This window comes from Solea senegalensis, linkage group LG9 (assembly GCF_019176455.1).
Source record: "Solea senegalensis isolate Sse05_10M linkage group LG9, IFAPA_SoseM_1, whole genome shotgun sequence".
Lineage (NCBI taxonomy): Eukaryota > Metazoa > Chordata > Actinopteri > Pleuronectiformes > Soleidae > Solea > Solea senegalensis.
The window spans coordinates 14,863,654-14,881,352 of NC_058029.1; the positions used below are offsets into that span (position 1 = coordinate 14,863,654).

General features: G+C 41.1%; 2 long non-coding RNA genes across 3 annotated transcripts in view; one reads left to right on the top strand and one right to left on the bottom strand.

Annotated features, from left to right (window-relative positions):
* LOC122774950 overlaps positions 1 to 17,699 on the top strand; it is a 94,752-nt gene that overhangs the window by 56,570 nt on the left and 20,483 nt on the right. For both annotated transcript variants that reach the window (XR_006361035.1, XR_006361036.1), the window contains exon 4: positions 10,018 to 10,246. This is a non-coding gene — a long non-coding RNA (uncharacterized LOC122774950). The remainder of the gene's footprint in view (positions 1 to 10,017; positions 10,247 to 17,699) is intronic.
* Positions 1 to 17,699, bottom strand: part of LOC122774951 — a 170,434-nt gene that overhangs the window by 54,707 nt on the left and 98,028 nt on the right. The window lies entirely within an intron of this gene.

Sequence of the window (17,699 nt, forward strand, 5' to 3'; positions counted from 1 at the left end):
TTCCCTTGAATGTGTGCCAGTGGATTCTTGGGAGCATGATGCGGATTATGCTCATTAGGAACCATATACTGATGAGGTTCATTTCTAGAACAATTGAAATAAGTGCTTGCACCTCTTTGCCCTGTAGTAAACATTCACTTGTGCCCTCAGTAAACTTTCTTCCAGTCTCTATTTAAAGGGCAGACACTAGTAAAACTACCCAGCTGTCTGCTCTCCCTCTTTCTCTCTGTAAACTTAGCCAGCTGTCTGCCCTCTACTTTTGACCTTGTTTTGATGAATACCGTTGTATGTGTGTGTGTGTGTGTGTGTGTGTGTGTGTGTGTGTGTGTGCATGCATGTCGGGGGGCTTTCAGTGTGACCCTTGACCCTTTGTGACTGACAAGCTAAATCTAGCCACCCTCTCTCTCTCTCTCGTCTCCTTTTCTCCTCTCTGTTTCCTGACTGATAGCCTGTCATTGGGACACATTTTCAGGCAGGCAATGTGTGTGCATGCGTGTGTGTGTGTGCGTGAGAGAGAGAGAGAGAATGGGTGAGTGAGTGTGTACAACTGAGACAGGCAGGGAATGGGAGTGTGTCTAAGTGTGTATTTGTAAAGGTGTGTGCACAAGCTTAAGGGGGTCACAGAGGAAGACAGAGTCCAGACATCTCAAAAATAACAACCCATATAGTCGCGAAGCCGTGTGTTCGTTTTTCTGTGTGTGTGTGTGTCATCTGAAAGGGTATCTGGTAATTATTTAGTCAGGCTTTGACCTCTGACCCCCTCCCCTGACCTCCCACATCCTGTCCAACCTGGGAGAAGATGAACCCACATTCATACATATGCACACACCCACCCACTCTCTTGCAGAGACACATTCACCGGGTTTGGGGATTTTGCATTTGTGTGGTCTGGAAGTAAATATGGAGGTTTAGTGATTTTCACTCACAAGAGGAGTTAACGGCAGCACTACATGAGTGGACTATCAAAAAATGTTATAATTTATACATTTTTACCTATAACAAATGATTTACCCTAAAGGTAAAACGGACAAGTAGGAAAAACATACATATTTTACAGGGAAGAAAGTGGTGATTAGAATAAAACAAGCAATATTAGTATTTATCAATTTCTCCATCTTAACTCCATGAAATGACTCCAAACCCTGGAACCCACTGTTTCTTTCCTGCCAGTAAAATAAAGCAACAGAAAAGCAGCACAAGAAGTAGCCATGGGCTTTTTTCCTGCTGGATAACATTACTTTGTTCTTGTGATAAAATCTCCTAAAAACCTTGCATTAGCCTTCATTATGTCTGTCTAGCCTTTGTGCATTCATGTGTGCGTTTGTTTGTTTTTGTGTAGTCATTAATATGAGGTGTATACAGTTTGCCATGTACTGCAATGTCCGCAAATACATTTTAGAGTAAAAGGAGAGCTCCTGTCAGTTTACGTTTTTTTATAGCACATTAATGACTGTGTATTACCTCTAATCTCATCTCTTAGTTTACATTCTTTCCAAAGTGATTACCCACTCCATGACCCTCAGCTGTGCAGCTAAAGCCACTGATGATGGTTTAGTTTGTGGAACACAATGCATGGCACCTTATCATCTTTAAAGCTCTGAACAAATATAAACAGTTCAGGTTTAAGCCGTGGTTTTGTTTTTGCATTGCCATGGTGCCAGCAGTGATAGTAGCAAATGTCATCAAAAGAAGCTTCAAATTATGAAAGTATTGGCACATGGTGACATTTATTTCCCCGATTTTCAGAAGTTATCGAATATTAAAACACACACAATAGGACGAGAATGCAGCAGCACAGAAAACAAAATAAAAACAATGCAGCAGTGAAGTGGAATTCAATAAAATCACTTGAAAGAGCAGACTCAATTATGGGCAGGCCTGAGTTTAGCTGCAGGGGAAAACTTTTAACTGCCGGGGCTGGGTGAATGGGTTGACTTGAAGCTTTGGTTCGACGTTTGTTTGTGTATAGTGTGTATGCAAGTGTGGGTAAGTGTGAAGCTGTGTTTGTATGTGGATGTTAACGGATGTCTGTGTTCACAAACTCCTATCCTTTATCCCAGGAGGAACTTAGACTTCCTCCTTTTTCAAGTATTTTTTACTGCCCCGACTGATACAAACTAGTTAAATTAGTCACCTCTTACGAGTTCCCTCCATCTGAGATGTTTATTGGTCTTAAAACATGTGTCTATATTAAGCAGCCTAGTTGAAGAATACAGTGATGTTTCATAAAAGCATCTTTCCAGCTGTTCTGATGGAAATAGAAACAAAATAAATCATGAATTTAATCTGTAGTTTTCATATTACTCTCTTTTATTGAGTAAGCACTCCCTCGAAACAGTTTACCATGTCAGTTTACTCTGTTTAAAAGCTTTGTAATGAATACACTGAATGCTGCCCACACGAGATGTTCCCCAAGTTCCCAAAGGTGTTAGTTGTCCAGGTTGTGCTCTTGTTCAATGTCACCTCACAGCAAACCTGACCCGGCTGACTTTTCACCTTTGGGAGAATGAACTTTGACCCTTAGAGTAATGACCCTTGATCTTAACAGGTCTTAATGGTGCAGGGAGCACTGGCGGTGACAGGTGACAGATGAAAACGCATACATGTAAAGGCTGACACACATGCGTGTGCTGGTGCACAGACATCGAGACACACTAATAGAGTGGAAAGTGTTGTTCTGCAGGCCTGAGGAGTGACAGGAGGTCCATGGAAACTTACACACAAACACACACACACACACACACACAGAGAGAGAGAAAGAAAGAGAAGGGGCTCAGCTTACACAGGAAACTGCTGAGACATGCAGGTCATGTCTGTTTCCATGTTTTATGGACCCAGCAGACTTACAAAGGCAGAGAAGCAGACACACTCACGATGTGTAACCAATTTTCTCTTTGTATACTCTGTTGGACAAAGTTTTGGCTATGACAACATCTTCTGTTTGACAAAGTGGTGGCTGGTTTCATCGGCCCAGAATTACAGGTCAACATGACTTTGTTTTATTACTCCAGTTTGAAAACATGTATGCAAGTCTGCACAAATGTCCTGATGAGCATGCATGAGTACTGCATATTGCATACACCCTGCATGCAGTAATTGAGATTTCTGAAGGTTAAACTGGACACAAACTAATTGGTTTTGGCCTCTTATGGCTTACTTCTCTTAAAATAATGAGGCTCGTAGTTTACCCTTTCCTAAACCGCCCCAGTAGACCACAGATGGCCTTTCAATTACCAAGCTAAAACATGCCGAATGGCAATGCATAGCATTATCAATGAACATGCAAGTGGGACCACCGCATTCTCAGCTCTTCAGCATGCAGGCAAGTAAAACACACACAAACACACGGCTTTGTGCAGCTATTCCTCCGGTCCATCGGGACCAGGTTTTGGTCTCCATGAGGACTACCAACAAGGTCCTAAAGAGGTAACAAAGTACACACATACACATTTGCAGACATGCCCACAAACACACAGACATGCGGCATGAGTGCACACTCTTGCACACAGGTATGGGTACACATATGTGTGCACATACACACGGAGGCTGATTACTTTGCTTATTTGCTTAGCAAGCAATCTTTGTTGGGGTCACCACTGCTCACCCCTGCACTGCACCAATCTATAAAGCCAGTCCTCTGGGACTGAGTCAAGCCAAGGTATTTGTAGAGCAATCTGAAGTTTGTTTCTCTGCGTCTGCTGAGTCGCTCACACTCGACTGGCCATTTCAGATTTGAGATGGATACAGTGTGCAGCAAGGAAAAAAAAAAAGGGCCAGTCAGGTTTTAGATTCTGAAAGTCATGCATGGGGCCGTTTCTTTGATGATTCTGTCGTAACACCTTAAACACAGGGAGGGGCAAAGCAAACAAGCTAATGCAAGAAGACTTTAATGTTTATTCATTTTTAAATAAATGGAAAACCTAAAGTAAAAGGATTTCCATTTCATGCTAAATGTTTTTTTTTTATTATATAATGCAAACGACCATCACTTTGTCACTGCAACCATCAACATAAATAAATAAACCACCACAGTTACAACATCAACTGATCAACTGTGTATCCAGAATCCTAAACTATCAGTTTCACCCAAAGTGGTTTCATTTCCACTTTGTGTGTGTCACTTTGTAAACACAACAAGCTACTTTGGGTGCGAGAGTGGCAATCAGCTCAGTGTGTGCATTGTTTAGCAGTGGTGTAGTCTGCTTGATACATAAGTATATACCCAGAACAAAAGGGCCAGGATTTCCATATAACCACTTAAAAATGTACGTTGATACATGTCAACACAGTTCTTTAACAGGACTTGCACTTAAGCAATTTGTTTTTGGAAATAAAAAGTGGGGACGTTGGTCATTTTCATCAGAAAACTAGTTCAATATAATAAAATTAGTGTCCGATGTGTTTTTTTGTGATATTTGACACACTTGAAAGTAGTACCTTACTAGCACTGGGATTAAAGCACACTCACGACACCACTGAAACAAACTGTCGGCCATCTGATGAGCGCCTGATGCACATGAGCCATGGTCACCTCATGCACAACAGAAACATCAACACAGTGATGTCCATTCAAGTATAATATAACATATAATTGTTGCAACACCAACTCAGTTGCATGGTCAGTGAATAATAATGTTTCAAATGCCAGACATTTGGCAAACTTGTAGTGTTAATCTAGAATAGATGATGACATTTTTAGACACCATTAATGAATGTTGGGAAACATTTATAATAATTATATCAGTGTGACTGACAAATGTTGTTTTTGGAGGCTTTTAGTGTGCAATGTTCGCCTAAACTTGTCTCCTTTCAAGCAGGGTCGTCCTGTAACATGATGAGACGGGGAAGTTGTGAAAAGCTGTATGCAAGTCCTACTGTTTAGGAATATATAATTCTCTATTGATATGCTAAGAAGACATTTGGGATTGAGGTTTTAAAGGCAGATATCCACCAGGGAGTTGTGGGCTCGCTGAGGGTAGCTGCATAATCAGCTCCACCATCAGCTAACTGATGTTCTGCATAATAGAGATGGGATTTCTGGGTCATTGTATGTGTGTGCGTGCATGTGTGTGTGTGTGTGTGTGTGCGTGCGCGCATGGAGGTGGGTGGTTGGCTGTAGAAGTGGGGGTTGATCCTTTTATCTGCATGCATGTGTGGAGTCTATGTCTGTATGTATATATCCATGTGCGAGTGTGTGTTTGTGTGTGCATGAGCTTCAGGGGTACTGACCTCTTTCCCCACCGGGAGGACAGTCCCTGTCTCATTAGGTAAGAGAGATTGAGAGTAAGACAGGCAGACAGGAAGGGAGAGAAAGAACACACACACACACACACACACACACAAACAGAAGATAGGGAGAAAGAAAGGCAGAGAGCAGCTGAGGAAGGGAGGCATAGAATGAATTAAGGGGTCAAAGTTCACTCATCCATTACCACAATGAGCAGGAAGGGCCATGCCAAAGGAGGTCATGAAGTTTCTGATTCACACCCACAAATGACAGATGCTCTCTCTCTCTCTCTCTCTCTCCCTCTCTCTTCCCTCCATTCCCTTCCATGTGGTCTATGTCACAATCCAGACTTGACTGTGGATTAATTGAATCAAGACGCAGTGTGTGGGTGTTTGAGCTTTAGGAACCCAGGGAAGAAGACGCATGGGTGGATGGTGAGGCGTGTGTTTCTTGAGTGTGTGTGTGTGTGAGCATGTGTGTAGCATGCATATGTGGGTTTTGAGTTTGAGATTACTAAGACCTCTAATATCTTCATCCAGACTGTGACTGGTAAAACAGATGGCCAATTCTACCTTATTCCAAAAGAAATGCGAGATATATAACTCCTTTGATATAACCCCCCCGACAAAGTAAGGCTGATATAAGACCAGAAAAAGAAACTACAAAAGCAAAAAAAAAAGTAAGTGAGAGAAAAATCAAAGGATAAAAAGCAGCGCCAGTTAATGTACATATTGTATTATGGTCATGAAAGGATATTGATTTTACACTCTGTAGGAAAAAAAAAAGCGTTTGGGGTGAGAGAGAGAGACATGGGAGACTGATGGAGAAATGCTGAGTGAATGTCATGATAATCCTGGGGGAAAAGGGCGAGCACTGAAGTACAAAGCAACCACAACAGAAACTCTAAACCTCAACAAAGCCCACCACCGTATGATCACAGAACGGTGCGGTTTATCTGACAGAAGGCTCCTATGCTTATTACAATCATAATCTAAACTCCTCCTGTCTTCATGTTACAGCACTTAGGTCTGCACATGCCTCACAGATCAGGTCCTGCAACCACTTGTGGGAACGATCTGAATGTTTTCCTGAACAACACACCTCGTCTCCCTGTGGCTCGGTTTGCAAACTGACACGGTGCTTTCAATCACCCTCTCATATTACCTGTTTCCTTGTCTGAAGTTATAGAGACATTTACACTGCCTGTTTGAATAGTTCCATGTAGACGTGCGGTTGTTCCCCCTGCAAATGTTATTCATGGCTGTGTATCGCCTGTTTGAAAAGTGAGAAGATGACGGCTTAAGCAGGAGAGCAAGATCCATGTACTCTATGGAGTAGAGGGAAGAGAATGCAGAGAAACAGCTGAAGGGAACCACAGCATTGGACTGAGGAACAGACAGACATACAGACAGCAAGAAAAGAGATAGAGTTAGAGTCATACGGGGAAGAAAAAGAGAGGGAGAGAATTAAAGAGAACCACAACAGAAGCCCAAAGCCCACTAAGTCCCATTCTCCATGATGGTGGGGTGCAGTGTGGTGGGGATTTGGCACAACTTTGTACAGAACAGCCTCTCTCTAAACATCCCTTCTATACACCCAGTCAGGGACAAAGCCACAGCTAACCACATCACAGTTTACGTGCATATGTGTGTGTGTTGCTCTCAGGCTCACATAAGGCATATGCTGCCTGAGCGTGTTGGGACTATCTCTTGATCTCATCACTCTTTTCATTGCCTAATCCCTGTCTCTCCTCTCACTCGTCCCTTCCATGTTATGAACCGGTGTTTCCTTCATCTTCTCCCGTTTCGCTATAGATATAACTCACCATGTGGGTCATTCATGCACCACCCTGATAGGCTGAGATTGAGACCATGGGTTATTAATGAACGTTTCATTCAGGTTTACATAACAGAAGCACGGCTCTTTGGTAGGTGACTACAAAATGCTGTCTGTTCCGCTCCACCCCTTCTCGCTGTGTCTGTGTTAGTCTTCCTTAGTCTCTCTTACATCTTCTGTCCCTTCAAATTTGCCTCAACTTCATGTCTTCTGTCTCATTTCATGAAAATAACATCGCGCAGTCCAGACGTATCTGAGTCAATCTGAAGCGTCTGCGTTTTCCCCAATCTCAATTTCATAGCTAGATAAAAGACTAGACAGTAGGCAAATTAAAATGATTATAATTATTACGGGTCCATAATTCGTTTTTTGAGTCATCTTACTTGATGAAATTCCCTCATCCTGATTGCCATCGATAAATTGTGCTCTCACAGCACATGACCAAAGTCTTCACAAGTCACAGAGGCTAAACCATTTTGTTTCATGGGAAGAAAAATGAGGAGGAGGAAAAAATAAATTCCCATTTCCGCTACAGAAAAGGACTTCTAGTGTTTTGAGGCTGTGGCTTTGACAGTAGAGCTGATAGGAGAGGGGTAAGATCTATCGGTCACATTTTTCAAAAGTAAAGTGTAGCCTGCCGGCTGCGATTTCCAGACTTATGTTGTACAACTTTAACTGCACACATGCAATAAAACAAAAATACAGAGCTCGACTCATTTCACCACTCTGAAAGGGAAGCACTATCTTATGGTATCCTAACAATGAAACAGCATCGGTACAAACGTATACTGAACGACTGCTTAAATCACTACACAAAAATACCGTCTAAATCACCTTAGTATCAATCTATAACACATACAGCAGTGAGACAGCTAAGTGCAAGTGCACAGATATTTTGTCTTCTACCTGTCTGGCCCGAAGGCAGTGGGAGACAAACTGCCTTGTCATACTTCTGTGTTCCCTAAAAACAAACAAAAAAAGGGAAGATTTTCTACAACACTATTTTCTGGCAAGGTCGTGGGGCCTGGAGTAACTTTTTCAGAACTTCATATTTTATTTCTATTGTTTTGGTATGCAGACACTGTAGGAGATAGAGTGTATATGTTTTTTTTACACTTGTTATAGACAGAGTTTGTAGACTTATGTCAACAGTTGTAATCCTGCTGTTGCACTGTAGGGTTACAGTAGACACAGTGAGATTTTATCATTTTATCATCAGTCCTTCATGTTTTTCTCTACAATTACCAAACCAGAAATTAATTTTGTTCTCCCCCGGGGGCAGCTGCAGTAGCTCTCTGGTGTCAGCTTGTCTGACATTTAATTAACATCTCGATCCAAGTTTCAACTCTCTCGCCTCTAACAAGTCATTGCTTTACAGATGTAACATTTATGTTTCAAGATATCTAAAACAACAAGACTGTGATACATTTCTTTTGTGTAATGCACTTACATTAGCCAAAAAAAAATCTTTAAATCCATAGATATACCTATTTCTATTTAAAGTAACGACCACTTCACATTAGTTGCATTTTAATGACATCATCCGTTTTACCCGTGTCTCCAACTTCCTGGGCAAACTTCACCAGTGTGCTGTCTTTTGTTTTTTTCACTGTACTGTGTGTATTTCTCACTAATTCGTCATGACTACTCACTGCCTCTCCCTATAAAGCGCAAAATATGCACAGGAGAACCAAATGAGACAACAAGACAACTCTTCGCATGATGCCACGCTGCTTCCTGCTGTCATCAAACAATCTCTTACGCTTTTGTTTTGATCGAGAGACGCCGAGCAGGAGAAAAAAATGACATGCTTTGCATATAATGAAATAAACTACCGTTGTCTTTTGCCTTTTCACCAGATTTACATAAAAATACACAGCCCAAATTCCAGTCAATTTGCTCACACAATATGCCGGTAATTAGGGTCTGATTTACTGGAGCAACAGATAACTAGACAATCAGTGACGGGAACTGGTTCATTTCTTCAGTGAAGGAGTATCTGGTCATCTCCAACTAAAGAACAAATGAAGACACAACCTGTCACAAAGCTGCTCTCAGTGATGTCATCTTTTGGTTGACTTCCTGTCCGTGCCATGACGGCTCCCCTCCCCGCATGAGGAGAGAGGCCCACTTTTTTTCTGGACATCTTGCTCCTGATTGGATAAATTGTTGTGCAATGTTTGAATGGTTTATTGTAGATTTACTGACAAATCATTGCAACTGATATATATGTGTATATATATATATATATATATATATATATATATATATATATATATATATATATATATATATATATATATATATATATATATATATATATATATATATACATATATATAGAGAGAGACTTATTTAATGTAGGTATATCACTGATAGCAGCTGTAATGTAAAGACTAGGGCTGTATCTGCATGTATGCCAATACATTGTAGCCGCAATGCTAACTAAAGGCACCACTATGAATAATACAAGTCCTTCTCCTCAGTCATGATGTGAAAATAGTTAATGTGTTCCCACAAAGTGCCTATTTCTGCAGCACTTGTGGTCCTAACCTCAGCCCCATGGTCTTCACAGTGTATGAGTCAGGTTCTTTAATAATCATGGTGCCGAGCAGACAGTCACCCACAAATGTCTGCTCATGTCTCCACGCATTGGCAAATATCTTACAGCGGGGGCTCCAAACCTCTCTTTGACCTGCACTGCTCATTACACCATGCCATTAAAAGTTATTAGGAGCTATATGAGAATTGTAATGATAACCCTTTCCCCTGTATTACCTCTTCATAATGCCATTCCACATCTGACTCGTTGTCTCCTCATTGCTCTTATTCGGTCAGTGCGTCTGATTTACTATCTGTTGCATTTTAAACGGTAAAACCATGCATGAGTCAGGCCTCCTTGTATGTTAAGTTGAATTTATTTTTTTCTCTCTCTCTCTCTTACTCTCTGTCAGGGCCTCTCGGCCATTTAGTAGACTGTGAAGTTGACAGACGGTGCCCATGAATGTTGGATGATGACTGGAGGTCTGTCTGGTGCCAAGAGAATGCATAATACAGCATGGATACAGTGATTCCACTTCTGCCCATCAGAAACACAGCACGGTTGCTGCATCATCGGCAGATCTGCTGTCAGAAGAAAAGTGCTCCTACTTAAAGTGGAAATCCATGGAACACTGCTTTCAGGTATGTTGTTCCAGCCTAGAATCCTAAACCATGCATCACTCCAGGTATCACAGCGTGTGTCAAGTCTTCCAGCGAGGCAGCTTTAGAAAGACTGGGCTGGTGGGGCTTTGATTACACTGTAAAGGGAAGAATCAGGTCAAAGTAACTCCCCCAAAAAACAGGAACTAATGTTATGGTGGGGAGCAGACTTAAGTTGTTCTTGTCATTAATATTCTATTAATAATTATAGCAAAAGTGAATTTCATATCTAAACTGATATATTACTGCTTACCTGTAACGTTTTAAACACGTTTAAATGAGTGTCCATGTTGTTGCTTTTCACCATAAAACCAATCAACATAAACCTATCTTCGGCCTCTGACCACAATTTTAAAATATCATGGGTACTGTAGAAATGATGTGTACACGCCTGCAATGGTGGCGTCACTCCGGGGATTCTGTTCCTGATTGTGTGGGCAGAGTTACAACCAGGTGGTGTACAGGCATGTTTTTTTGTGTCTGTGTCTGTGTGGCACAGACATGTATTGCTGATGCCTGTTAGCAGTATAGATGTGTGTGCCAGTGCCAAAGCATGTGTACTTGTGCTGGTGTGCATGTGGGTGTGTTCCTAGTATGTAGGTCACCAATATATTCCTGATGAGGACTAGTCCTCTGGAGAACTCTACAGATATGAGGGTCTAAATTAGACACTATTATCTCTCTCTCTGTGTGTGTGTGTGTGTGTGTGTGTGTGTGTGTGTGTATATAGTCGGCGAGAGACAGAAAATAGGCATGCACACTCAATTTCTGTGCTCAAGCATTCTTTCATATGTAAAGCACAGTATCATGAGTGTTTGGTCTCCCTGGGTGTGCATAGGTGTAAAATTGCATGCTATTTCCAGCACAATGTGTTTTGTGTATTGTGTATTGTGTATGTGCGCGTATAAAAAAGTGACACACCAGACACCTGACAGGTTTGCTGCCTGTTACCACTGACCTCGGCCTGTAAACCTCAACCCTCAGTTTTAACGACCATTGGCTCCGAAAGCCTGTCCATATTGCTGTTCCCAAGCCAAACTGCTAATAAGCCTCAAGCACCACTCCAAGAAAACTAAGTGGCCAATTGCTCTGCAGTAGCCGCGTGTTAAGGTGTTACAATATGTACAAAACCCATGTAATCGCCATAAGAGGCGTTTGTAGAATGTAGGAATGGGGGATACTGTGTGTAAAAGTTTTGTCTTAAATGTTTGTCATGGTCAAAATTGAGTGAAGATGGACTTGGCATGGGCAGCCAAAAGAGTCAATAAAACACAAACAACTGATTTCATAGCTATTACGATATCAAGCACTTTTGTAGTTACTATTAAAGAGATGAGGGCAAAGATAGGAGGGATCATTTTAGGCCCTACGTAGCTGCTTATCCAGGACATTTACTTAAAACAAAAAAAAAAATGCATGTAATCCCCCTTCATTTCAGGTTGTCTACATTTCCAGCCTTCCCACTGTCTGTAAGTCACAGGGACAATACCACATGCAGCCGATCTGTCAAAGCAATCCAGAATTTTGCTAGAGCTCAGCCCAAAAGTTATACTCAACCCGAGAGAGATGAATGGGAGTGAGAATGTCTACCTTTGAAACGCTTCATGCTTTGACCAAATCATATGCTGTCACTTCTAAGCTTTAGAAGGCCTGCACTTTTCATCAAAGCTCTTGATGGCTACCTTTCACAGTATGTCGAATACACCCTCAAAAGCTTCCCTCCCTCCTTTCCTCCCTACCCCACCCAAATCTCTTTCTTCTCCCCTCCGATGTCTTCCCCTGCGCCTTTCCTTCCCCCTCCCTCAATCCTTCCATTCCCCTTGTCCTTAATCCCTCTCTCTTGCTCTCCTTTTCCTCCTCAATCAAACCCTCAAATCCCTTCGCATTTTTTTTTTCTTTCTCTGTGCATGTGTGACTTCAGTACTGTCAAGATGAAACAAGAGGAATTCAGATTCATCACAGTCATAACCTGCCATGATAATAATCCACTTCTTCCCATGTGGCAGTAGGCCAATGTTACTGGCCTTTCTGAGGTTTATTTGCATATTTGTTTCCCCTTTGTTTCTTTTGATACATTATTTACTACAAGTGCAATGACAGCGGAGATCACTGATGATTGCTGTGGCAGGTGGATGGTTGCCATTCTTGTCTTAGTAATTATTCCCAGTTTTCATGATTTTCAATCAAGTTTTTTTTTTACTCATGTTCTCCGGTGACAAGAGATGAGAAAAGAAAAAGAAAAAAACACACACACACACGCACGCACACGCACACACACTCATTTTAGCTCATTGCTTGTGGAACCTTTGCACTGTCTGGCGGGAATGCAGCTTCCTTTGTTGTTGATGATTTGAGATTAGAAAACGCAGGAAAAGTGAGCAGAGACAAGGGAGAGGAGAGACCAAATGGAAAATGTCTGTAAAAACAAATGTGCTGGGAGGGCACACCTCCTGCACACACAACACAGGAGAGTGACAACACTCACGCGTCCCGCTTTTCATCATTAGACCAATCACGAGACTTGATAAGCTAATAACAGTAATCGACCAGTGCCATTATTGTTCCCTTTATGCTCGCTTTGCACAGAGACTCAGAATGAAGTTCCAGGTGCTTTCAGTTTGGACCACAGCTGTATCTGCACACAAAACAATGAATTAGGAGTTGTCATCACACTGAGCTGTGGCCACATGAGGGCCTTGATTGCAGCCTCCAAAGCTGTATCCAGTGTGTATCAGGGATCTAGTGCACATACACACACTCATACACACTGCCACTCTGTCCCTGCGTTGCCCTATCCAGGAATAACAATGCATAATTCATGCTCTGAAGTCTCGTCTACAGACAAAAGTCAGCGTTTGCATTTATTATTTACTGAAAACAGTTCACATGATGAATCCTTTAACAAACAGAGCTTCCAGTAAGCACTGCACCTATTCCTTTTTCTCTTGCTGCTTGTGTTTTGGCATGGATGTAAGTGGGCTCATTAGTAGAGATGAGATATAAGAAGAGGAGAGGAATGACAGGGGGGAGAGAGAGGAAGACAGACACAAGGGAACGAGAGGGAGAGCGAGAAGGAGGAAATGAGGCCAAATGATAAAGGAAGCATTTTTGTGTAAAGGTATGAATTAAGGAGGGGCTTGTACGTCACCAGCTAATTAATTTAACAATGATTGAATGCTTCAGGAACAAGTTGTAACTTTTAGGACTTCTTCACAATGATACAGTAAAAGTTTACTATCACAGCCCAATGGGTATTTAAAATTGCTTAATTGCATTTCAAATCCTGGAGGTAATGGGTTTATGTCAATGTATATTATTCAATTATTTTTTTATGTGTGTTACTGCTACAGTGCTTCATGTCTCTCTCCAACACACACACACACACACACACACACACAATTGACTGTCACAGTTGCAATTGTTGTGTGGACAGCTTGCTGTGCGAATGGGAGGCAATTTATTGTCAAGGGAAGGGAGCATTTTTTTTTGTCCTATGCTAATGCAGTTATCATTTATTGTGGAGTAGATGCTTTTTCTCCCCCTTCCGCTTCTACAGCACCCCTTCATTCATCACTCATCTAAAGGCTTGAGGTACAGTATTAGCTTTTATATTCAGCCTCCCCCTTTAAATGGGTGGACACACACATGCACATACTTATTTTTGTTAAATTAAAAAAAAAAAAAATCAAATTTAGTCTAGCAGAGGTTGAATAATTGATGATTTATGTTAAAAGAGGAATGAAATAATCATATTCTTGTGGATGTTGGAGGAACATCAAAACCAGAGCTGGAGCTTGGCAGACTGGGCTGCGCGGGGTTAGGCCCTGTATTTGGGACAGCTGCCCTGTGAAATAATAATGAGTATAGCAAAGAGTTAGGGGATTAGGAGATTTTTGTTCTACACTGTACTTGACACGTTGGGTGTGCTTGCCCACATGTCTTTTTTTACATAACACCCAAAGCAGTCTATCCTGCATTAATACAACAGTACTGACAATACAAGAAAATCATTGGTCTGTGGTCTGGAGAAATGGCTGCAGTAGACAATGACAACAGTATAATATAACATAATAACCAGAGGTGCAAAGTAATGATTTACTTGTGTTACTGTAATTGAGTAAGTTATTTGTGTAGTTGTACTTTTTAAAGTCATCTCTTATAATTTGTGTTTTTTTAGAAGAACTGTACTTTGCTATGTTTTAAATCACATCCGTTACTAAGTAATATAAAAAACTTCAAACCTTTGACCCGTTTTGTTACATTATGTGTTGACATATTTCATTTGGCAAAGGTTTGCCTTTCATTCAAAACAATTCATGAGAGATTTGTGTCCCCAAGAAAGAACCCCAACCTTGTCAAAAAAGCAACTGAGTAACTTTTACTCTCAGTGCTCTTTCCGCTGCTGATAATAATATAAAATGAAGTCAGTGCCATTCCATAAGCAATGCATCTTAGACATGCAGAGACAACTTCATAAGCAAATGACACTTTAATAACAGCATATTGTTAAACATAATTCAATGTTGCCCTTCGTAACTCAAGTGTAGGACTTGAATAACAGTAGCTTTGCTCATTTATGACGTATTAACACAAAACAACCCCTCACCAGAATGCTTCTACCAATTAAGATGTAAAAACAGTAAAACACAGACTTGAGTTGGCACATTATTTAGCATTTTACTATACTATATGTTCATGGTGATGCTAAAATGTAATAAAATCTGCTTGGGTGCCACTGTAGACCAGTGGGCCTTGTTTTCATGGCTATAAAAGTCAGGCATGAATATATACATGCTGTGTATCTCTTTATAGATGCATGCCTACACACAATGTCTCTCTCCCTCTGCATCATTCTCTCTCTCTCTCTCTCACACACACACACACACACACAACACACACAAACAATCCAACCACCATGCATCATTGCTTCAAATGAAGATAAACTGTTTTTATGTTTAGGACCACCTTTTAAGATTGTCCCCATTTGAGATGCAACAACAGTGCGTGATGAATACATTCATTCCGAGCTCCAGTGAGAGCTGTGCAGCCGTGCATCTCTCTGACCAATATCGTTTCATGATTGTATGAAGACTATACAGTATAGATTTTCCCATACAGTTGCAGAGGGATAAAAAAAAAAAGCCCATATATATTTATTATAGCTGTTTCAATTTCCCATTTACCATCTGCATTTTTGCCCACTAGTTCCAATTTTGCATTGAGCAAATGAGATACAGTCGGGTCAAGGCAGTGCATTTCATTCTCTTTCACAACAAGGTTAGGAATTAGGATTTTAAAAGTGCTTAGAAATAATGTACATTCAAATACGGGACGCAGTATGAGCAACACTGCGTTGCTGAGGAGATGGTAAGGAGGGATGGGCATTTACGACAAATATCCTGAAACTGAATTTCTTTCAAAGCAAAAGGGTGATGAGAATTGGATTTGGATGGGGACGGACAGCATGTTGTGAAGAAGTTTATTTAGGTTACCGAATCCAAATCTTGGACAAGAGATCATTGGACTCAGGAGACTTGTTTTATTAATTCACTGTTTCCTGTTACTGGCCCCCTTCTTTGTAGTCTACATTGCAAGAGGACCACCTCACAGGGATTTTCCCCTTCACCAGGTAACCACAAAGGAAGAAAAGAAGCACATTATCCACATGTACAGCATATCCCCGAACACACACACACACATGCATGCATGCGCGCCGCGCGTTCAGATACAATACTGACCACCAGCACAGCAGGAAACACACACACACACACTCACACACACACACACAGCATATTATCTTTATGAGGTGTTATACACCAGTGACCACCAACACAGGGTCTCACTGTTCTCTAATCCACACTCAAGCTGAAAGGACTGCTCCATGCAATGTAGGGATTACACTGTTGGATTAATAGGAGTTTTAATTTGAGTCATTGTATGAGTTGTGATAATAAGAATAGGTGCAGGAAAGAATACCACAGCTTCTATATGATAGTGTTAAACGCGATTCAACTGCATTGTGACGTATAGGTACCATTTATTTCGTGACTAAAGATGAATGTGCGTTACAAGTAAATTACTGCAGTGCATTATCACAACACAGTAATTCCTTTAAAAAGGGTCAGTTTGACATTTGTAAGGTTCGGTTGTATGGGCTATTGGCTCATTGTCAAAACTGACTTGAAATAATAGTGCACAGCTATGTCCTTGAACCAACTTAAGACATTCACACTCATGACTGCCAGCAGAGACAGAAGGAAAATCAGATTTAACACCAAAAGGTTTCGCTAAATAAAATCTATGATATCTTAAGACTATGCCTGACTCCTTATTTCACTGTTAGGCAGCTTCTTTTTTATTTTTGGGGAGACTGAAATTTGTTCCACACCAAAGTCCCAAGAGATAATCAGCATTTTTATTTCACGGGGACAACAGAGCTGCATGTCTATTGCTGCCTTGTTTGGTAAGTTTGCCACTTGTCACGCTTCTGAATCCAAACAAAGGATTTCAAACACCAAAGTCATAAAATAACTCATTTGAATTCACTGACTGAGACAGCAGTGGATTAACAACTCCTTTGTGTCATGATGTAAAAAAATCATTGATTATTTTATATACGTGGTCAGCATATTCTCAAGGTATCACAGATTTAAGCAGGAGTAGGTTTATTAGGGCTTTTGATTATTGGTTAAAATCGCTTTATGTCCCTGCTGGCTGTGTAAACGGTGGCATGCTTGTCAAAGTCATTGCTGATAATGTATTAATATCTTAGGGTGCATTCACACCAGCCCTTCTTAATCAAAGGCTAGTTTGTTTGCTTGGAAAGTCTGGTTCGTTTGGGGAGGTGTGAATGCGCAACCGAACTCTGATGCGCATCACAGAGGCAAACTCTGCTAGGTCGCGGTTCGCTTCAAGTGAACCAAATGCAGGAATCGGACTACAACGCAGGGCATTGTGGGTAAACACAACCAAAACATGCACGTGTGTAGAACGACGGAGAAATGGGTTAGGGATATTGTTGCAGCGTACATGTGTAGTAACATGTGTAGTAACATGTGTAGTAACATGTGTAGTATGTTTGCATAAAACTAAATAAAAAAAAAAAACAGGACGGCTCCATGTTTTGCTCGTATGTGGAGGAAACAGAAGTTGCTCTGCATTAACCAGTGGATGAGTGAGTTTTCTTGTTCATTCTTTTGTTTGTCTCGTCCTCTCCTTCAGTAATTCTTGATGCAGCGCCACCCTCAGGCGAGGAGGGGAACACGTTATTTAAAAGGTTTGGTTTGTTTCACTAAAGTTCAGTGTGAAGGCAAAGTCGGACCGGCTGAATGTTGCAACCTGAGTCTAGCAGACTATTAGGTGTGAAAACGAGCCAGAGAACCCGGAGAAAACCCACACACATATGAGGAGGACATGCAAACCATACTTGAACTAT